The 24,709-nt window shown below is 39.4% G+C and overlaps 1 pseudogene; it reads left to right on the top strand.

Moving 5' to 3' along the window:
* The first annotated feature begins 1,815 nt into the window (after positions 1 to 1,815).
* LOC115960089 lies at positions 1,816 to 24,709 on the top strand (annotated as a pseudogene).

The raw sequence follows: 24,709 nt of genomic DNA, 5'->3' as shown, positions 1-24,709 counted from the left end.
TTAGCTAACACATTCCTTGTAGTTTGGTCATACAGAACTGGAAGGCTTTAAAGAAGTGCGCAAATGCCTCTTTGACCTCATACATTCTGGAATCTGGATAGTAAAAGCTATTAACATAAAGCAGTTTTTATATAAATACTTATGCCGATGCTGTGATAGCGGAGGAAAGCAGATACACGGTTAGATCCTAATGACACATGGAATTCAGAATTTCGAAATCTATATTCCACTTATAATAGGTTTCTCTATTTTCATTTTATAGCTTAGGGGCTAATTTGATGTCTCTAAAAAAACATTTTATTCTGAGTAAGTACATTTCTAAACAGATTCTAATAGATTATCATATAAAGACTTTGACTTAAAAAAGTCCTAAAAATATCTGAAATGAAGAAGATAAATACATAAAAACAATTTAGGAAAATGACAACAATAAAAAACAAGTCTTTCAATAATGTGTATGACATCCTAATTCATGACTCTGAGTCCAGGTTATGGCACTCATGCTAGTCATTTTCAGAATTACAACATGCCTGATAAGTGATAACTACACAATTCTTTTGATAGAATCTTTTTTATTTTTTAATCGATGACTTAAAACTTATTTTGTTTTGTTTTGTTTTGTTGGTAAATAGGAATAATTTTATTAGAGAAACAGAGAGAGGACTGGAGGAACAGCCCATCGCATCTTCAAGGGCCCAAGGTGGGACTGTAATGGGTCCCCAGATCTTATAAAAAGAAGCCCAACGAGCTAAATTTTGAGCCAAACCAATAATAGGATTTGGGACCCAAAACAAAAGCATCAGTGAAACAGGGGAAATAAGATCTGATGGCTGCAATTGTGGATTGGAATTCCCAACCTAGATTCAGGCTTGAATCATTAATGGGATCAATAATAATTTTGGTATTTCCTTTAAAGTGGACTGATTTGTAACCAAGAAGTGCTGCTGAACCAATAGGTTCTTTTGATATAATCGATAACTTACAACCTAATGAGTTATGGACCAATAGGTCATCTATTGCATGTTATTGATTTCTAATTTTCTATAAAATAATGGTTAGAATTGCACCATTTAAATTTGGGGGCAATCACTGTTTTATCCCTTTCGTAAGATCCTTCCAGCCAAAATCGTCAAAGAAGTTGTATACTTGTATGATTGTATCTAAATATCTAATACCACAAACAGGGCATTGGTAGGTAGGAAGGGAGGGAAATTTGAATTTCCTAATTCAATCCCATGTAGAAATACAAGAAAAAAAAATGCATTGAAGAAGGGACTTTGAGCTTGTCAAATTTTCAGCATTCAATTTTGTAGTGTTTTTGTAGAGAGAAATTAGGTTGCTTTCAAGCAACACCACTCTCTGCAAGGAGCACAAATAGCCTTATTAGCAATCACTCCCAACCTCTTAATCACTATTTTCACATCACTCCAAGCATCCCAATCACCCTAAAAAATTCTAGACACCATGGAACACTTCCCGATTCAACTCTAAAAACTTCATCCATCAAAGTTCTAACACATCTTCCTTCAAGATCATTATCTCAATCTCATCATGATGTTGAAGTATTTAAGTCATTTTCAAGAGTCTCCCATCCACAACGTCCAAAGGCACCGGGTCACACATCACAGATCGACAACATTCGACAACAAGAAGCACAATTCCCTTTACTTTGCAATTGAGAGATTCGAGGATTGGTCCAATTGGGAAGTAATGGCAACAACTTATTCCATATTTTTAAGCATATAATTTGCAAGAGGATTTGTATATAGCTAAGGACCCAAGCTTAATTTAAGCATATCAATGGTGGCAGATTGAATGACGATTTTGATTATCTTTGTGTCGTTTGGACAAGGAGAAGAGGAAACCAAAAAAGCAACTGCATCAAATCGATTGAGGTAAAATTAATTGGGTCAAATTGGTCTTCCAACGTATCGGTATTGGGTGCCAACTATGACAAAATCAACAGTGGATGGTGTAAAAAATGCCCTTAAAACTAATCGCACTGAACCAATGAGGCTGTTTGGATTATGCGTTTCAGTTTTAGGTTTTTATTTTATTTTATTTTATTTTTTTCATGCGTTTCAGGGAGTAATGCGGTTACTGTTTATGCACTGTTCGTGAACAGTAGCCGCTAAGGTTGACTTTTTCACGGTGAACAGTACATTCGTGCACTGTTCATGGATCCACAAATTCCACTTTTTAGCAACTTTTTCATTAAAAATAGGTCCCACGGTATTATTCACACATTTAAAAATTATTTTGTTACAATGTTTTCAGTTTTAATTTTCAGTTTCAGCAAAAATAAACTCAATCCAAACAGACCCAATATCACCCTTATTTAGCCTTAAATAATCAAATTCTTATAAACTATTTGTAATTTTGATAAATTGGTCCATACTAGAAACTAAACATTATTGTTTTCTTGTAAGTTATAATTTATGTGTGATACAATTTATTCCACAACTTGCTGAGGTAATTGGTTATAAAATAGTTAAAAATAAAAGTTGTATTATTGACAAGTGCATGTGAAATGAATGTCTACTGGTCAAAACTTATCAGTTGCCAATCTCAATGGGTTGTAAAAAAAGTGGTGTCTTGTTTAGACATTGTTACGTTGCTTTTGGTTTGTTAGTCTCTTTAGTAGTTATATTAGCTAGTTATGGATATAGATGAAATGGTCATTTGGAAAACATAATCAAACTCGGATGATCAAATTGTAACAAGAAAGAAAGTTCTGGAAGGAAAGAGAAATTCTCTGAAAGGAAAACTTGTATTTACGAAGTAAATGAAAAACTTACTTAATCTTACACACTGATTTGCTATTTATACACCATAGCAATCAGTTACACAAACCCAAAAAATTAGGCGAGAATTAAGCAAAATTAACTAACTAAAAACAGAAAGTAATCTAACAGCTTAAAGGGAAAACAAATAACATTACAATACGTGTTCTTCTAATGCCTGAATCACGTGCCAGCAACTAAAGTTTCATTTAACAATACGACGTCGCTTTTCCTCTGTAGCTGCTTCTTTCCTTTGACAGAAAACGATGCCGTTTTCTTCAATTGCTTCTACAGATGTTTTACTTCAGTTTCAGCAAATTGAAAAATCTCAAACTTATGGGACCAAAATGAAAACAATCTAAATTTTAAAGATAAAAAAAATTAATATAAAAATAAAAAAAGAAAAGAAAAGAATGAAAGATAGATGCTTAAATGGTTAAAGCCTGAAACTAGCTTCAATGTCAATTCAGATACCATCTAGATCTAATGCATTATAGTATTTAGTGCAGTGGACCTGAACTTAACCCAGTCAACTCATCATTCTTCGAAAGTCCAAACCATCCAAAAATGAAAACTGAAAACCGAAAACTTTACACCGAAGGGAAGTTAGAATAGGTACCAGAACCATCTTTTTACCCTTATCAAACCGAAAACTATACACCAAAGGGGTTGCATTGATCATCATGGTGCTGAGCTCCTTTGATGTGGCTTCTCTGTGTGCTCTACAAAGAGCTGTGTCTTAGTGAGTTTGGATTTGTTTAGTTTCTTTTTGGGCATCGGGATTGGTAGGGACTATCCATTGTCGGCTACGATTATGTCGGAGTTCGCTAACAAGAGAACATGTGGTGCTTTTATAGCAGCCGTGTTCTCAATGCAGGGCTTTGGGATTTTAGCTTCTTCGACGGTGACAATGGTGGTGTGCAAAATATTTGATCGCTTGTGCACTGTGTTGCCAAAAGATCGGACGCCCGATGAGGTAGATATCGCATGGCATGGAGGTTGATACTAATGCTTGGTGCAATTCCAACTGGGTTAACATTTTATTGGCGAATGATGATGCCCGAAACTGCCAGGTATTCCATTATTTATACACTGTGTTACGTTAGTTTTTAATTTTATGTTTGTTCTGGTTTTTTCAAAATATAAGAATATTTTAACTTACTCAGCAAAAAAAAAAAAAAAAAAAAAAAAAACCAGAAAAGTTGTTCTCAAATAGACACTATAGGTTTATGTTATTTATATATTTATAACAATACTCTAACTTGCTATTATCATGTAAGTTTTAATCAACTCAATTGGTAAAGTCTCATTCTCAAAAAAAAAAAAAAAAAAAAAAAATGGTAAAGTCTCTTGTCTCTCAAATAAGAGATATAATGTTTCATTCTCACCTACAAAAAAAAAAAAAAAAAAAAAAAAAAAAAAAAAGAAAAACCTTGCTATTGTCATAAATTTTGGGTTGAGCTTGTGGTGTGTCATCTGTGTTAAAATTTCGTTCCATATCTTTTGTATGTATTTTTGTTTCTTAAAAAAAAAAATTGCTAATATCAAGACAATAGCTTTATAACTTAATTGGTACGATTTGATATTTCTAACTTTTGACATTTATATAAAAGAAAAAACTTTTGACATATATATATATTTTTGAAGTTTCAACCTTGATATCTAAAGTTTAAATTTATCTTTTAATTTTTTTTTATTATTTAACTATTGAATTTATATTAAAAAAATGGTAATGTTAGGGTGGTTCATTTTTTTTAATGGGGTGGTTGGTAGGCCTGTCAAAGGGTTGGGCCGGATCGGGTTGCTAAATTTCGAACCCGTATTAGACTGAATATTCGGGTCGGATCTGACATTTTGAGTAATCGGTTGACCGAGTCGGAGTTGTCGATTTGCCGGGTTTGGGCCTCAGATTGGGTCGGAATTTTTGACATAGTTAAAATTATTGTAATTTCATTTTTTTGGGTCTTTTTAGTAGGAGTGTGCAAAAAACCGACGAATCGAAAAAACCGCTTCAAACCAACCAAATCGGTGCAAAAATTTCGGTTCGGTTTCTGTTCGGTTTGGTTTCAGTTTTATTATATAAAAAACCGAAAATTTCGGTTCGGTTTTCGGTTGTAGATTTGAATGCACCGAACCGATCGAACCGAACTGAAATATATTATTATATTAAATATATACTATAAAGTTTGTAAACATGGGCTTGGCCTTGCCAATGTTACTCAAGCCCACTGCCCATTAGATAAGTTAGATTAACTAACTAAAATTAAACAATTTAAACTAATTAAGTTAAACAAAAACTAATTGAAAATAAAGAAAATAAAAACCCTACCTTTACCCTACCTACCCCATTTTCATTTACACGACATCTCCCTCATCTCCCTCACGCCTCCATCTCCTTCTCTCACAGACTCACACAAAGCTTCCATCACTCCCTCTCACACACACTAGCCTCCACACTTCGGCCTCCACACGTCGGCGTCCACAGCTACTCCACATCTCCCTCATCTCCCTCACACCTCCATCTCCCTCATCTCCCTCACGCCTCACGCCTCCATCACTCTCTCTCACAGACTCACACAAAGCTTCCATCACTCCCTCTCACACACACCAGCCTCCATCAGTCGACATTTGCCACCGGCCTCCACACGCCGGCGTCCACAGCTACTCCACATACCCCACAGCCCACACGTATTCACTGTCACGCCTCACAGCCTCCACTCCACACAAATCTACCTCTGCTGCCGCCTCCACATGCCGGCCTTCACACACCGGCCTCCCCACGCGGCTTGATCTTTTCATTCTCACGGTGACCACCTCTCTTTTTAATTTCTTGATAATCCTTTCTCTTTTTTGTATTTTGGGTTTTGTTTAAAGTTTAATATTAAATCAATGCTATTTTCTGTGAATCTGTGATTGTGATTTTGAGTTGTTATTTTCTTATTGAAAAATCGATAACCCCATGTGATGTTGAGTTGTTTTTTTTCTTTTTGTGACTGTGAGTCTGTGATGTGGACTGAAACCGAAATACAATTGAAATCGACGGTTTTTCAACTATTTCAGTTGGTTTCGGTTAGGAGTTTCACAAACCAAAAATTTCGGTTTTGGTTGGCTGGATAAAAAAAAACCGACCGAACCGAACCGATTACAACCTTACTTTTTAGCCCAAATTACTCGGTTTGGCAGTTTAATAAACCCTATTGATTTCAGATTTTTTGAATTCCCTATATATTTCAAATTGGGCCTCTTTTTACTTAATTTATTTTAAAATAGGGCTTCAAGCTTAGCTTATATTATGAATTACACTAGACCTGTTGGGCCTTCAAGACATATCAAACCCAAGATAATCTTGCAGTTTCTCACAAATTTTCACAAATTTAAACCTGGACAGAATAACACAACACAACACACCTAAAAGCCTTTTTTTATTTTTTATTTATCACTTGTGATCAACACACCAAAAAGCCTTTATTATTATTATTATTTTTTTTTATCACTTGTGATCTCTGAAACAATAGAAGCACCTAAGTAGTACATATCAATCCAAATTCATAATCTTTCCCACATTAACTACAAAAAATAAACACAACAAAATAGACTAAAGATAGCACAACAAAATAACCCTAATTTTACCATATGTGATCTGTTGAAACAACACAATAAGCACCTAAGCAGTAAGCTAGTAGCTCAAAACCTATTAAACCGGCCAGCCACAACAAATAATATTTCAAGCAACAAATAAATCACAACATATAATACTCTGCAATATTCCAATTAATGGATATATATACTTAGTACCATAGAGGCAGTTACTACAAGTTTTTTGGGTAGTAAACCATAAGGCAGGAAGCTTGCAGTTATACAACGTTCCAAGTAATATAATTAGTTACAATAATCAAATACCATAGATATTTACAAAAAATAACTTTTCCAAAGCATTGAATGACTACTCTATAGTTTATAAGTCTATAACTAATAGAAAAGAAAACCTATGAACTAAGATTTCTTTTCTATAAGCATTGACAGTTGAGTATTGTTAGAACTTAGAAAAGAAATATATCCAAAAAAAACTTCCAAAATATTCCCAAAAAGTTGCATTCTTTACAAAATAAATCACCATCCTCCTACAGTAGACAAAAAAATATTCAACAAACAATATATTAGTACCAAATACAAGAACAACTAGTAAGGAAACCAAGTTTATAATAGTAAGGGACTAAAGGTAGAATCATACCAAGTTAGTGATTAATCATCAATGCTAATTAAGGGTTGTTTGCCTGAAGTGGAACCCTTGCTTGAGGTGGTATTTGCTGTTGCACTTGTTGTTGGTTGTTGATTTAAAACTAGAAAAGAATAGGAAATAAACATAATAGATTAAATTTTTCTTGAATACATGAGACATTCAATACAATTAATAGAAAATAAGTTTCAGAATTTAAACATATTACCTAAGTCAAGTAAATCCTCCTCTAATGCCACTACATCATCCCTTGACTGGCGATGAGAAATTGGAACTGTGGCTTGAAGCCAATTTTGTGAACATACAAGGTTTTGAACCATGAGAGGAGATAGTGAACTTTGAAATGGATCAACAATGCGGCCTCTAGTGCTAAATGCTGACTCAGATGCAATAGTGGAAACTGGTATAGCCAGCACATCCTTAGCAACTTTAGACAACACTTGGTACCTACTACAATTGTTCCTCTACCACTCTAATATCTCAAAATTCACATCCTTTCTACCATCATAGTTTTCAACCAAATACTTTTCAACCTCATTACTACAACCTACAGATTGCTCAACTTGCAAAAAACATTCATATCGCGAGTGAACCATCACATATGGATTACTAGCATCACTTTCCAATTCTGTCCTCTCACTCCCACTTTGTTCTTGCACATTTGGTGAATGAATAGAAAAGTAAAAATTATACAACTTATAAAAAAGATCTTTCACCTTATCAACCATCACTTCTACCACTGCATTCTCATAAATTTCAGAAAAAGAAAACTTCAAAAATCTCAATTTTTTTCGTGGATCAAGAACCACGCCACATACAAAAGAGGATTAATTTTCTCCCCTTCCCCCCAATACTTCTCAAATTTAGTTTGCATGTTTGTAGATGTGTTTTTCAAGAGAGTGTTTTGGGATTTAACTAAATTAGAAATACTCTCCTGAATAACAAATATCTCATCATAAAAGGCATTTGAAGTAACGTACAAAGAACCGAAGAACTTTTTCGTTGCATTATAAAAAAGCCTTAAGAAAGTCACAAATGCACTACAATTTTGGAAATCACTCATACAAGGAGATTCCAAACCACCACTATCTTCCTTGGTCCTAAAGTACGACGAATAACCATCATCTTCAAAATCCATTTGAAGTAACACTTCCTCAAAATTTTTAGCAGTTTCTAACATGAGATAGGTTGAATTCCATCTAGTAGGTACATCTAGACAAAGAAGACTCTTGGACTCCATACCTAACCTCTCCATAAAACTCCTAAAAGTTTGATTTCTATTGGGTGAGGACCTCACATACCTCACAGCTTCACGCACCTTAGTAACAGAGCATCAATCTCTTTTAAACCCTCCCCCACAATGAGATTTAGGATATGGGCATAACACCTCATGTGCATGAACTCATTTCCTAAAACTGTCCCATTCCAATCTTTAGTCACCCTTTGCAAAAATTTAATTGTTAAATTTGAGCTAGAATTATCCACTATCAAAGTGAATATTCCATCAATACCTCACTCACGCAAAGACATCTCAATCTTTCTACCCATAGTCTCTCCCTTGTGGTCTTCAACCTGACAAAAATTTAAAATTCTTTTATGCAATTTCCAAGCATCATCAATAAAGTGACATGTGAGACACATATAATTTAAATTTTGAATAGAAGTCCATGTGTCTGTAGTGAGACACACCCTACAACCCTTCAAGGATTTCCTTAGTTTCTCTCTCTCACTTTATAAGTGCCAATCACATCTCTGGCCATAGTTTGATGAGATGAGATATCCTTTAATCGAAGCTTAGGTTGTAAGGTAGTTACATATTTCTTAAACCCATACCCCTCGACATACCTAAAAGGCAACTCATTAATTATAATCATTTCAGCTAATGACTTTCTAGAAGCCTCAATAGAAAAGATTGTTGACACAAGCTGGAACCCATCTTCTCTATCCTTTTTGGGTTCAAAAGCTAATGTTTTCTACCCTTTAACTAGATCTTCTCTATTAGGGTTCTTGGGACATATTGACACATGAGCTAACAAATTACTAGTACCACAACTCTTACTATTAGCATTATACGATTTTTGACAATAATTACAAATAGCCTTAGTTTTACTAGTATCACCCTCTCCTATCTTTGTTTTTTCAAAATGGCCCTAAATAACTGACTTTTTCCTACCACCACAAGTACCACTAACAAGAACTGTCATCCTCACTTGGCATGGTGGAACTAGGGGCAACTCAGTAGCAGCAACTACTTTAGCTTGGGTAGCAACAGAAGCTTCAACTTGGGTGGGAATAGCACCATCATCTTGTGTAGCTGCTGGTGTTTGGATAGAGGGTTCATTAGTGGAGGTTTCCATGACCTTAAAAAATCAAAGATATGTATTAGCAAAACTAGAGTAACAAGTATAATTCATAACTTTAATAATAATAATAAATAACCACACAAACCAAAAAGGAAAAACAGTATCCTACTTATGCAAAAAATGAAATATTGTAGAAATACGTGTTGTGTTGTTTAAACAACGACAACTTGTGTGAACATTTCTTAGTTCTATTCATCTTCAAAGTTCAACCAAGCAAAATATTATCTGATAAGGAATTCTAAATTTCAACCAAGACCAGTGAAGTACAAAACCTTCTTTTCTTATCCCTCCTAAGTCTTTAACTTCAATTTTCTTCATCCACATAATTACAACTTGTTTTATTGTCGTAGTATTTTTATTTTCCGTAATTAATTAATAACTGTGTTACTACTCATAAAAACTACTGGACCACAACCCTAACTAAATTGGGTTGGCTAAATGAATTCCCAACCCCACTTCCCACTTCCCAGTTTTTTTTTTTTTTTTTTTTGATGGGCTACTTCCCAGTTTTCATAATCACTATTTTCCTACAGATGACTTCCACATAACATTTACAATAAGAAAAACCAAATCAGGTAAAATGACATAAAATGACATGTAATCTATGACATGAACAGGCTAGATGAAGAAAACTTCATTGTTATACAACAATAGTTCAGTATATTCAAGTATTAAAATCAAAATAGATTAACAAAATCAGGAGTCACTTTGTAGATCTCTAAACATACAAACCGGCAAGAATGATAGCAAGTGTGAGATTGAATTAGCTGTCCTTTCTAATCTTTCGTGACAGAAATAGTTCATGCATGAGAAATTTGAAAACCAACTCAAACCCATAATATCAACTAGGAGATGGTAACTTCATCAAGCAAAATATATTGCCAATGATTGAATTGGCACTTCAAACATATTGAAACACAATCACTAAGCTATCTTGATCATGAACACCATTGTTGTATCACCACAAACCATCAGATCTCATTTTAGCTACGACAATATTACATAAACAAATGCTAATAGAAACCTTCTTTGAAGCAATCTTATACAATTACAAACAAGGTCACTCCAGTTTGAGGGGCAAGCAACATAAACACACTCCATATGATAATCATGACCAACAACTATGGGAACAGAGGCAGGGTAGAGAGATTCTTATATACACAAATCAGTTGTCAATATTAAAGATGATTCAGCCTAAGGCTTCCATTGGGTTTAACACAATAGAGGGGGCACCTCAGGACGAGTTTAACCAAAAAATCAGAAGGTATACTTAGAATAAATTTCAGGAGAAGTCCTTAAAAGTTTCTATAACAGAGTGTCCACAGCCACTTAATTGAAAGGGATATAAAAGAAAAGAAAAAAAAAAGACCTTAACTTAAACACTAAACACAAAGGAAAGCAAAAACCATACCTTAAAGAAAACCGTGGGTGTATGGGTTTCGAACTTGAAGGCAGAAAACACTACTTGGAGTTAGCTTTCAATCCTGTATAAAATTAAAACATGATCAAAATTGATTAAAAAAAATAACAAAGAACAAAAGTAAAGTAGTTAGGGTTTCTAGGTTTTTTTTAGTTAGGGTTTCGTATTATAAATCTCTGGGTTTATTTGATTTTAACATTTGATTTCCATAACAAATGAAACTAACGAGACTAACAAAAAAGAAAGATGAGAAACAGAGAATAATTACCTAAGCGTTTGGAGTAAGAACTGACTCAGTGAGAGGCCTTCACCACCGTTCCTCTCTGCCTTGGATGTGCGCCGGTGACTTTCACGAGCTTCTTTGGTCCCATGAAAAGCTCGGTCTAGCTCCCAGACAGGAATGTAAGATGAAAGATTTTCGAGATGTTTTAGACGAGTGTGGTCTCATGGACCTTGGCTATGTCGGGGAGAAATTCACTTGGCGCGGTAAAAGAGTTGGTGGATTAGTTTTGGAAAGGCTGGACAGGGCGGTTGCATCCAACGGGTGGTTCTCCCGCTTCCCGGGTTCCAAGGTCCAGCACCTCCGCACTCACTCCTCCGATCACAAAGCCATTCTTGTCAAACCGGATGGTATTCTCCCTAGGCCAAACCGCCCCTTCAAGTTTGAACAAATGTGGCTAAAGGAGGGTGGCTGTGGTGACACGGTGGTGAGGTCGTGGGGCACTACCTCCAATAGTGCTAATATGCTCCAGATTGCTGGGAAAATACATTTATGCAGGGAGAAGCTCACAGCTTGGAGTCAGCAGTCTTTTGGCAGTGTTAAACACCAAGTGGAAAAGAAAAGCAAGCTCCTCTCCAAAGCGGAATGTGATGCGGCTTGTGGGAAAATTGGCTTTGAACAAGTCAAAATGCTTAGAACTGAGCTTAATGATCTCCTGGACAAGGAAAGTCAGATGTGGCAGCAAAGGTCCAGAGCTCACTTCCTCAAATGCGGAGATCGGAACACAAGTTATTTTCACAGTAAGGCCTCTCACAGATTCCGTAGAAATAGAATTTCTGGTTTGAGAGACTCTTCCAATTTGTGGTGCACTGAGGACAGTATGATTAAAAATATTGCTTGTGACTACTACAAATCCCTATTCACATCATCACAGTCTTTGGATTTTTCAGGGGTCTTGGATATTATTAAACCTTCGGTTTCTGAGGAGATGAATGTCATGCTTCTTAGGCCTTTCCTCAGAGAAGAGGTGGAGGTGGCTATCAAGCAAATGAAACCTATCTCTGCCCCGGGTCCTGAAGGTATGCCTCCCCTGTTCTATCAAACTTTCTGGTCTTTAATTGATGAGGATATTTACTCTGCTATGTTAGATTGCCTTAATAACTGTAAAATTCCTTCAGAGATTAACAATACCAATATCACCCTGATTCCTAAGGTTAAATCCCTTGAGTTTATCACTGACTTTAGGCCGATTAGCCTTTGTAATGTGGTATACAAAATAGTTTCTAAGGTCCTTGCCAATAGATTTCGTGATGTACTCCCCTCGATAATTTCTGAAAACCAGAGCGCCTTTCAGGCGGGTAGGGTCATCACTGACAACATCCTAATGGCCTTTGAAACCCTTCATTTCATGAAACACCATCAGTATGGTAAATCCGGCTTCATGGCCTTTAAACTGGACATGAGTAAGGCCTATGACCGGGTTGAATGGGCTTACTTAGAGGCGATTATGAAGAAAATGGGGTTTGACGTAAAATGGGTTAACCTTATAATGGAGTGCATCACAACTGTCAGTTATTCCATCCTCATCAATGGTGAACCCTCCCCAACCATCCAGCCGTCTCGGGGCATTAGACAGGGTGACCCACTGTCACCCTATTTATTCCTCATATGCTCTGAGGGTCTTCACAGCCTTCTGCAACAGGCAGCCGAGTCCAACCAGATCAGGGGTGTGTCTATTTGCAAGAAGGGCCCCCGTTTGACCCATTTATTTTTTTCCGATGATAGTGTGATCTTTTGCAGAGCCTTCCTTGTGGAATGCCATAGACTTCAAGGACTGTTGGAGTGCTATGAAAAGGCTTCGGGGCAGCAGCTGAATCGTAGTAAAACAGGCCTTTTTTTCAGCAAATCCACCCCTCTCCTCATCGCAGATCAAATCAAAGATGCTTTGGGTGTTCAGGAAATTAAGCAATTCGAAAAATACCTTGGGCTTCCTTCCTTAGTTGGTAGGAACAAGAAAGCGAGTTTACGTTACATTAAAGAAAGGGTCGAGGCTAAGCTCCAAGGCTGGAAAGAACAGCTTCTATCCCAAGCGGGCCGCGAAATTCTCCTCAAAGCTGTGATCCAAGCAATCCCCACTTTTGCCATGAGTTGCTTCAAGCTCCCGGCCAATCTTTGCAATGACATTGAGATACTAATTAGGAAATTTTGGTGGGGCCAAAGAGGTAATCAAAGGAAGATTCATTGGACCAAATGGAGCTTCTTGTGCCATCCAAAAAGCCGAGGGGGTATGGGTTTTAAAGAGCTTCAACGATTCAACATTGCCATGCTAGCAAAGCAAGTTTGGCGGCTGCTTGATTATAAAACATCTCTCTTCCATAGATTTTTTAAGGTGAAATTCTTCCCTAACGGGTCCATTCTTGATGCAAAAGAAGGCAATGGCTCCTTCGCATGGAAAAGTATTTTGAAGGGTAGAGATGTGATCATGAAAGGGGTTCAATGGAGAGTGGGTACGGGGTCCTTGATTCGGATTTACCATGATAACTGGCTGCCTGACCCCTATAGCAAAAGGGTGGTGTCTCCTAGGGACTTCCTTGGCAGTGATGCAACGGTCTCGGTACTAATTGATAGTGATCTCCGCTACTGGATGGAGGAAACAATTCATAACATTTTCTTGCCCCATGAAGCTGCTCTAATCCTATCTATTCCACTCAGCCTTAGATCGTGTGTGGATAGATTGTTTTGGCCGCATAACCCGGATGGTTCTTACTCTGTCAGATCTGGATACTGGTGGCTCATGGAGGAAGCTCTAAATGGAGAGCCTTCCTCCTCAGATTTGTCAAGTACCAGAAGCATTTGGAAGGGTGTGTGGAGCCTACACGTCCCCAATAAGGTCAAAACGCTGCTTTGGAGGGCTGGTTCTGATGCGCTGCCATCCAAGTCTAATATATTGAGAAGGAAAATTATCACAGATGATCTATGCTCGGGCTGCAAGCTTAAGAGTGAGAATATCTTTCACGCTCTTTGGTCTTGTCCTGCTTTGGCCCCTGTTTGGTCTTCCAAGTTCACCTGGCTCATGAATTTAACCAAAGGGTGTTCTTCATTGCTGGAAATATTCCAATGCTGCCAGTCCTATTGCGACTACTTTGATCTTTTTGCCATGGTCTTGTCCCAGCTCTGGATGTGTAGAAACAAGTCGCAGGCTGGGGAGTGCGTGGCTCCCTTGGCAAAGATTATCGGCTTGGCTACAGATTGCTTATTAGAGTTCCAATCTGCCCAGCCTTCCTCCCATCCTCCACCAAAACCGGCTTTAGCTTCCAGGTGGTCTCCTCTGGAGTCGGGTTGGGTGAAAATCAACTTCGATGGAGCTACTTTTAGTGATAGGAACTTGGCTGGTTTGGCTGGTGTCATTCGCGACGACAGAGGTCTTGTCATGGCTGCTTGTACACAAACTATTCCACTGCCTACATCTGTAGAGATGGTGGAAGTGTTAGCAGCTCGTACTGCACTGATCTTGGCTCAAGATCTAAATCTGAATCAGGTGCAACTTGAAGGCGATTCGGAAATAATAATCAACGCTCTTTCCTCAGGTGGCAGGGACTCTTCAAGCTTCGGTCACATTTTGGAAGACATTAAGGTTCTTTCTTTGGCTTTCCAGTCCCTTACATTTAGTCATACACGTAGGATAGGGAACAAGCTGGCCCACTGTTTAGCCAGATCAGCATGTAACTTCTCCCCATTCCAAGTTTGGATGGAGGAAGTCCCACTAGTGTGTGAATCGGTGTACTATTTTGATATCCCTTAATGTTATTGTCTCTTCCCCCCTCTTCTTGGGGTGGTTTCTCAAAAAAAAAAAAAGAACTAACTCAGTGAAGAGTACACAGTGGCAGAGTGAGGACTAAACATTGGCGGTAGCTATGGAGAGAGGAGTGGACAGCGGCAGCGGCGGCTAGGCATTGGAGACAGAGAGGGTAGTGGGCTACAACATTGGAGGTAGCTAGGGTTTGGATTTGGAGAATTGGTTTAGAGAGTGTTGAAAAGCGAACCAAAATACCAAATAGAGAAGTGAGACTATGAGAGTTTGAGAGAGCCAAGTAGAGAACTGAGACTGAAGAAGTGAAGAGGTGAGGAAGCGTGAAGGTGAAGCCATAACCACGAACCTTTCAATCTGAACTCTGAGACTAAGAGTCTGAAGTGAAAACTGAAGAGACTCATTAGAGATAGTGAGAGATATCAATTGTCACCGTTAGATTGGGTCTTGATTTTGGATTATAATCGTTGATTTAGAAATGGGTTACCGTGCCACTGATATTAGTCATATCACTGAGTGCTCAGTTTCTACTCTCATCAATGCCGTTGATTTTGAATTTTAATATGAGTTAAACGGTTGATATGCATATTGGAAATTTGTGTGAGAAAAAGTTAACTTTGGTCTTTGGTTTACACGTTTTCCTCTTTGAGTCTCGGATACCAAAACGTGTGGGCTGGCACTGCTGGGTTGCTCCTGCTAGCATGTCAAATCATATATTTTTTTGTATAAATAATTCAGTTGGTTCGGTTTGTTCGGGTTAAATATTTTTAAACCCAAATTTGAACCGAATTATTCGATTATTTCACTTGCCAACCCGTGATCGACCGTAGACTGAATTTGGAGCCGCTTGTGGACTTTTGGTTCGGGCAGGCAGGTCAATTGGTTCGATCGGGTCAATGGATAGCCCTAGACGTTAGTTGGGTTTAGATAACCTATTGACTTTTAGAAGAAAGATGTGTAAGGACGTGCACCAGCCTTCATTTAAAAAAAAAAAAATTGACATTATTCGATTTCTTTTTTGGGTTTTAAAAAAAAATCAAATTTTGTTGATTTTGGGGGTTTAAAAAATCGACATTATTCGACTTTCTTTTTGGGCACCATTTCTTATAAAAGTCAACTCACCAATATTTCTATTAGTGGGTCAGATGCTAAAATGCTTTTTTGCATTCTTTGCATTGTTTTTTATTTTTATTCTGCAGAAGATTTTAAAATTTTATTTTCTATTTCTTATTCTTTAAGTTAAGATAAAAATTCTTCTAAAAAAAAAAGTTCAGATAAAAATTCCCAAAATTAAAATTTATCATTCTACACTCTATTTTCCATTCTTGTTAAAACTTAATAGGACTCACATTCACATTCGCATTCACACTCCACGAGACAACCCAACCTAACTCACATGTTTGATAGAAAGTTGTTATCCCTCGGATTCTTGGTGATTTGCAATGGGTTTGTTGTTTGAGGGAAAAATTATCTTGTGTGATCGTTAGATAGTAGCGCTTTCCTTATGTTGTAAGGGGTTATACAAGATAGTTTCTCACTTAAAAGGGAGGAGGGACTGATTAGAGAAGTTTAATGGGCTTTTTATGAGCAGCTGGTAAGGCTAATGGCAACTAGGGCTGCTCAAGTTGGTTGTGCTCGAGTTTGGGGTAAACTCGTCACTCAATCTGAATCCAACCATGCATATTGAGTGATTGATCTTTTGTCCCATTGTCAAATATTGGGAAATATGGAATTTTTTGTGACCTATTTGCTGGTGGATAGTTGGGCCTCAAGTAGGCCATCAGGTTAAGAAACTTAAATAAAGAAAATTAACAAATACTCTACAAATACCTCAACTCAAGTTTTTGTACATTTTCTTGAAAATTAAACATAACATCATGGGGAAAATATACCATGTATACTTCCTCAACATCAAGAGTAAAAATCCTTCAATTTTCACAATCGATTTAGAAAAAAGAAAAGAAAAAAAAAAAAAAATTAAAGACGCATACTGATATGAAACCTTACCAACGACAACCTTTGGCAGAGAGTGAGGTTTGAAATATGATAATAAAACTTAATTACAGATTATAATAGAATATTTTTGAGATTTGAAATGAAGCTCACTGGTTTTCCATCATTGAAGCCATGGAGTGGGGAATAGCGGCCACCAATGGCGGAGCCGGGGGGGGGGGGGGTCGAGGGAGGCAATTACATAGCAATAATTTTGAGAAAAAAAAATTATGACTATTAAATGGATGGTATATCCTCTTATCACCAAAATTGATTCAATAATTTGACACTTTCTAGTTATGTCGTGTGTTACTTTTATTTAAGGAGTTTCATTACTTTATTTAAGAAAAAATCACCTATAATTCATCACCGATAGATTTAGAATGTGTTTGACATATTTATTGAGAATGCATTTCATAGTTTTTAATAAAGTGAAATGCATTATGCAGTTTTGGTAATATTTGACAGATATTTAATTTGTAAAATAAATTTTCTGAATACTGTATTTTATCATCTATGAAAAATGATGTATTCCTATAATTTTTGTCATCATATTTTTATATATATATATATATATATTTTACTGACTTGTTATAAATTATAATATATGTTTATGCACGAAAGTGATGTTTATTATTTAAATTGTTTAAAAATAATTCAAATTTTACATGTTTCATAATTTTTTAAAACTATATTATACTAACTGGGTATACTATAATTTATTTTGAGTTATACTCTAATTGGGGGAAAAATTTTATTTTGAGTTATTTAAATAATAACTGTAAGGACTCGATTTGTAACGACCCAAAGTGATATTGGGTTCGTACGTAAAAATGCCCTAACAATATCATTTATAGAGCATGGGTTTGAAAGGCTAGGCCTTGGACACCAGACGGTGGCTTTTTCGTGGTGTTCATACATAATTAAATCGTGATCGCCCTAGGAGTCTTTCTCTTAGAGGCGAGTTGGGAGGCTCTGGTTTTTGGCCATTTTTCTCAGCCTCCTTCTTGGTGCATTATCCTTCACATTATATAGCCATTCTTGGTTGATCATAGCCCTCCACTTGTTGGTCAGGCAGGTGCCTACTTCTGTACTTGTCCCCTCAGCTGTCCCTTCTTATTTTCTGTTAGTCGCGATGATCGAAGTTACCCTGTCTAGGCGTCTTGTCTCATTAACATGGTCAGGACGCTGGCGAGTGTATTTAATGCGGAGGGGACGTATTTACTTTGAACCAATTTTGCACCGTACCTCCACGTGGGCCTTATTCTACTCGCATCCCCTTCAGGGGGCTGTTCGGGGATAGCCTTCATCGAGACGTTGCTTTTCCCCATGAAGTCCTGGAGTGCCGAGGATAGGGTCGTCCTCAGCTGTTCTCCTTGACACCTCGGCCTTTCATCATTCATCCTCGGCATGGGCCCTGAGCCCTAATAGAGCGTGGGCCGGATCATAAGTTCCCCGGCCCCACAATAGCCCCTCAAAATCCTGCTATCCGACTCCTCGAACGGATAGGAGGGTTTTGATGACATCAGACATCTGCCAATGCCTGTCAATCCTTGTCACCTATCAGTTCCCGAGACTTTTCATCTGCCCGAGACACGTTCCTGGAGCCCTTGGAAGACGAAACGTGGCCTCATTAAATACGGGTGGCTCTGTGTTTCCCACGTTCTATGGCATGATGAAGATCGAACGGTGGTAACCCCTTGGTCTTTATGGGCGGGAAAATTTGTGCAGTTACCCTAGAAAGTATAAAAGATTTTTTGGAACAGATTTGTCTCTTCAGTTTCACAATTAAGAGTACTAGCGCGTATACCCTGGGTTCATCTGAACTTTCGCCCAAACTCAAGTCTATCTCCAGCACAAAAAGCCAGTCCGAAGCGTCTTTCCTCCTTTATGTAAGTTCCCTGCCTCCATTAACTCGTGCTTTTTCTTTTCTGGGTTTATTTTTCTCTGGTTCCCTTCCTTTTCCCATCGCTGGTTGAGTTAATTTAGTAAATCATAGAGATGGCTAAATCGAGATTGAGGAAATTAGTCGATACTGAAGAGGCGATGAATAAGTTCATCGCTAATTACAGGATTCCTCCCAACGTAAGTCTGAGGCATTGTAAGATGGGGGAGTGGCACTATAAGACGGAAACGGGCGAGGTAGTGATTCCCGTCCTCGCCTTTGTAGATGGGGGTATGAAAATTCCTATGGGGCCGGTAACGAGGGGTTACCTCAGGCACTTTCGATTGGCCCCCACCCAGTGCACCGGCAACATGTTTAGGATTCTGGGTTGCGTGGATGCTTTAAACGAAAAGATGGGGTTAAGGCTGATCCACCACGACGTGAATTGATGCTATAATCTCCAAAACTTGAAGGGGAAATCCTACTACATGAAGACGAGAGACGAAAGGGTTCGACTAATTCAATGCCTCCCTGATTCCAACAAGGGGTTAAACAAGGATTTCCTTATCGTCTCCGGTGAATGGCATGATGGCAATCCGTGCCCCATAGTAGAAGGAGAACCAGGTGGGGTGTAGGGAATGGAAAGGCGCTGACCCTTTGTGCCGTTCTAATCTGATATGATTTGGTAACTAACCATGCTTATGTGCTTTTCTTTTGTAGATCCACACGCTTATCAACGGTATTTTCACTTAGTTAACCGGGTGGACCTGGAGACTGTTTTACAAGAGGCCGTTTTCGTAAATGACGGGGATGATCAAGTCCGAGCTGCTCACAAAATATTAAGGTACGCCCCCGTTCAGAAGTCATTTGCCGACGCTAGGCACGTGATCAGCGCCAGTCGTCCTCGGCTTCCGAAAATCACCGTGGTCGAGACAGGATTTTTAATCTCCGAAGTACCATCTGTCCCAGAGAGCATCCCACTAGTGGACCTCTCCTCATCTCATCAAGTAGCGGAGGACGAAGGCAAGTTAGATTAGCCCGAGGAAGGGTTTGGGGTATTTGACCTAGCTAACCAATCCGAGGATCCTCCTGGTGACATAGGTGACCCAGCCTTGTCCGAGGAGGAATTGTCATCAGTAGGCACATCTTCTCAAGCCGAGATGAGACTCAAGAGAAAGGCCCCGACCAGCCTATTCGAACTCCTCGAGGGTCAACCAGGGAAGGCTGCGCAGGGAACGCCACAACCCAATGCTCCTTCCCCACCACCTCCGCCCCAAGCTATCCAGACTAGGTCATCCTTCTCAAAGTCACAGCCACAATCCCCTCGCCCCAAACTTCCTGCTTCTCCCCCACCGGCTCTGCCTCCTCGGCCGGAAGGCACTGATTCAAAGAGAAAAAGGAGCCCCAAGGGCAAGGAAACCATGGATGGGGGAAAATCCCAACCTTCTAAGGAGAGGGAGGAAGCCCCGCGTGCGAAGCAATTAAAGATTGGGCACCAAAGCAAGGATAAGGAGACCGAAGTCCAACCTTCCCAATGCAAGGGAAAGGGGATCGAGGCCCAATCCTCGCCAAGCGCCTGGCTTCCTGCCCCAATGCTCCACGGGGGTCCACTGCTGGAAACCGCGTCTATGAGGGACCTTGGAGATGGCGAGGGTGGTCACGTGGTAGACGCACTAGGGAGAACCATGCTACTTCCCACCGACATGGATGGGTTGAAGAAAATGAGGATGCAGGAGGTCTTCCTTAGTAAGAAGAGGCACCTGGGCATGGTAAGGCTCTTGAAACCTAAAACTTTATTAACTCTCACTCTCGGTTTGTCATTCACGATGTATTTATCTCGCTTGACAGGCTCTCCAGGAAGAGGTGAACAATAAGAGTAAGGTGGCCGAGAATGAACGCTCCAAACGTTTAGTGGCCGCGCGGACTCTCCAAGCTTCTGAGGAGGACCTGGCCAAGGCTAAGATTGCCCTAACAAATGCTATCCGAGATAGGGATAGCGCCTCGGCGAGTTTAGCTAGCGCTCAAAAACAGGCCGAGGATCAAACAAAACGTCTGCTAGAAGCCGAGGATCAGTTGCGAATAGCCAAGGAGCTGATCGATGACTTAAATAAAAGACTGGTCACGGCAGAGCATGACAAAGGTGTGGCGGAGTATGCCCGTGACGAAACCATAAGGGCCAAGCGGGAGGCCAAGTTTGCCAGAAACGAGGTTGAGGCTGCCAAGGAAACGGCCGAGGATGATGGTTATAATGCGGGGGTAGCTGAAACCCAAGCCATCCTTAAAGCCCAGATTCCTGGAGTATGCAGGCTTTACTGCTCCCAGGTTTGGGAAGAGGCCTTGAAACAAGCTGGAGTGAATGCCTCATTCGATTTATGGAAAGCGGAGAACATATTCTACCCTACAGCCATCCGTGAGGCCACCTCTACCAGCTCCGTGGTTGTGAGCGACCAACCCGAGGAAGGGGTCACTCAGTCGGAAACTGTATAGGTCGGCGCCTCTCCTAGCGAGACGCTCAAAGAGGGAGAACTTTAGGATGTGATAGAAACATCTCAGCGTACGGATCTCGAGGTACCCAAAGAGGTTGCTGAGCCCGTGGTTGGCACTCAAATGCCTAATGCTGAGAAGCCAGCCATACTTGCCCAGCCCCTACAGGCAATTCCCCTTGCTGTGGTCCCCAAGAGTACCGACACTGACCCTGTTCAACCTTCCCCAGAAGGGACTATCCTTTAGGGCGTCGAAGCTGATCCCATTTCGCCTTCCCAGGACGTGGCCGACGCAAAATTAAAGAAGTAGAAACCCTGGCTAGGCTTCGTATTTGTTTTTAGTTTAACGATTAACTTGTTTCTTTTCCATTTTGAAAACTTTGTAATCTACTAGTAGTTTGAACCTGTTGAACATGTATATATGAAATCCTTTTCTTCCTTTTTCCTTTTGGTTACTTGTTAGTTGTCCTTATCGATACTTACTATTGTTTATGAATTTTGAACTAATTATCTTAACACATATGAATAGTTGTGCATGCGATAAATTTAGAATCATGTTTCAAAACATTAGCTTACCTGCACCTGTAGAGCCTTGAACTCATTTTTGTCCCCCATTCAATGGAGATATAGGCATCATCCTAGATGTCACGTGTAGTTGCTAGGTCCTGCTTAGTATCTAGGTTTCTTTAAAGTAGTTGGCTTCCCCATAGGTTTGAGTCCGAGAACCATGCAATACCTTGGTTCTGTCCAAAACTTAATATTGAAGTAGTTGGTTTCCCCATAGGTTAGAGTCTGAGGACCATGCAATACCTTGGTTCTGTCCAAAACTTGATATTTAAGTAGTTGGTTTCCCCAGAGGTTTGAGTCCGAGGACCATGCAATACCTTGGTTCTGTCCAAAACTTGATATTGAAGTAGTTGGTTTCCCCATAGGTTAGAGTCCGAGGACCATGCAATACCTTGGTTCTGTCCAAAACTTGATTTTGATAAGTAGTTGGTTTCTCCATAGGTTTGAGTCTGAAGACCATGCAATATCTTGGTTCTGTCCAAAACTTAATTTTGATAAGTAGTTGGTTTCCCCATAGGTTTGAGTTCGAGGACCATGCAATACCTTGGTTCTGTCCAAAACTTGATATTTAAGTAGTTGGTTTCCCCATAGGTTTGAGTCCGAGGACCATGCAATGTCTTGGTTTTGTCCAAAACTTGATTTTGATAAGTAGTTGGTTTCCCCATAGGTTTGAGTCCGAGGATTATGCAATACCTTGGTTCTGTCCAACACTTGATTTCTATAAGTAGTTGGGGGAACTAACCCCTCGGCTATGGCGCGAGACTTTGGTTTAGGGGGATTAGCTCCTCGGCCAAGCCCCTAGAACCCTCCGTGCTGCTGACGTTACGAAGCGCAGCCCCTAGTGAAGAAACGTAGCCCCTAGTAGAACTTTGTGCTAAAACACTACACTCAGTTGCTTGAAATGATGTAAGTGATTGTCTCAACCTATCACCTGTGCCAAGACACAAGCCTTCCCCACAGGCGGCACCAATTGTAAGGACTCGATTTGTAACGACCCAAAGTGATATTGGGTTCGTACGTAAAAAGGCCCTAACAATATCATTTATAGAGCGTGGGTTTGAAAGGCTAGGCCTTGGACACCAGACGGTGGCTTTTTCGTGGTGTTCATACATAATTAAATCGTGATCGCCCTAGGAGTCTTTCTCCTGGAGGCGGGCTGGGAGGCTCTGGTTTTTGGCCATTTTTCCCAGCCTCCTTCTTGGTGCATTATCCTTCACATTATATAGCCATTCTTGGTTGATCATAGCCCTCCATTTGTTGGTCAGGCAGGTGCCTACTTCTGTACCCGTCCCCTCAGCTGTCCCTTCTTGCTTTCTGTTAGTCGTGATGATCGAAGTTACCCTGTCCAGGCATCTTGTCTCATTAACATGGTCAGGACGCTGGCGTGTGTATTTAATGCAGAGGGAACGTATTTACTTTGAACCAATTTTGCACCGTAACTCCATGTGGGCCCTATTCTACTCGCATGCCCTTCAGGGGGCTGTTCGGGGATAGCCTTCATCGAGACGTTGCTTTTCCCCATGAAGTCCTGGAGTGCCAAGGATAGGGTCGTCCTCAGCTGTTCTCCTTGACACCTCGGCCTTTCATCATTCATCCTCGGCACACGCCCTCCTCGGCATGGGCCCTGAGTCCTAATAGAGCGTGGACCGGATCATAAGTTCCTCGGCCCCACAATAACTTATGTAAATTTTTTTGTTTTAATATAGGTGAAGATAATATATGTTAAATTATGTTACAAACATACTTTATTTACAAATAAAATGATTATTTTTAGATTTAAAATGTCTTAACATATTTAACTTAGTCCTCCTAAAAATATTTGATTGACTTTGCCGTTGCCCTACAGTAAGGGAAATTATTGTGTATTCTCGGAGTATCATAAATGCGTACTCCCTCATCTTACATAAATGGTGGGTCCTACTAATTAAATTCATGGTGGGACCCACTATTCATGTGAGAGGAGGAAATACGCATTTATAATATTCTGGGAGTACCTAATAATTTTCCCTAGAGTAAAATGTTGACTCCACTTTTGTTTCCACCTTTTTCAAATTGATATATGAGACTTTATCTTAATAAATGGATGATTAATTATCCCTTCTAGTTACGCATTACTTTTCTTTAATGCTAGATTTACAGCTTTGGTGGAGCAAAATGTCCTCCACGTGGCCATGGACATGGAAAAGGTGTTGGAAGTTCCAATGAGTCAGATTGTGGAAGACAACCCACGGCCACAATCACCAAGTCCACAACCCTATCCCTTGTTCTCCAAGCAATTTCTTCGCCACCATGGCCTTGATTTATTCTCTTGCTCCTTCGCATGGTTTCTTCTTGATATTGTCTTTTATAGCAGCAACCTCTTTCAGTCACATAAATATAATCATCATCTCCCAACGAATGACCAAGTTAATGCCTATCAAGATGCTTTTGAAGTTGCAAAATTCCAAGCAATTATTGCAGCATGTTCCACAATTCCAGGCTACTGGTTCACTGTTTATTTCATCGACAAGATTGGAAGAGTCAAAATCCAAATGATGGGTTTTTTCTTCATGACAATGGTTTATTTAGCACTTGGGATACCCTATTACAAATATTGGGACAATGAACCGAATACAGGTTTTTTAGTCCTCTATGCTCTGACCTTTTTCTTCGCAAATTTTGGACCAAATACAACCACTTTTATAGTGCCGGCAGAGCTTTTCCCTGCAAGATTTAGATCAACATGTCATGGCATTTCAGGGGCTTTTGGAAAGTTAGGGGCAATCATTGGTTCTGTAGGATTTTTTTGGGCTTCGCATCGTGTAGAAGAAAAGGGTTATGATGAAGCAATTGGAATGACTGCCTCATTAATAATACTTTCTGGAGTTTGTTTGTTTGGATTGGGGGTGACTTATCTTTTCACACGTGAAACTATGGGAAGATCATTAGAGGATAATGAGAATGATGATTAA

This window comes from Quercus lobata, chromosome 2, assembly GCF_001633185.2.
Source record: "Quercus lobata isolate SW786 chromosome 2, ValleyOak3.0 Primary Assembly, whole genome shotgun sequence".
NCBI lineage: Eukaryota > Viridiplantae > Streptophyta > Magnoliopsida > Fagales > Fagaceae > Quercus > Quercus lobata.
Note: the sequence above shows the minus strand (reverse complement) of the source record. Positions and strands in the feature narration are given on the sequence as shown.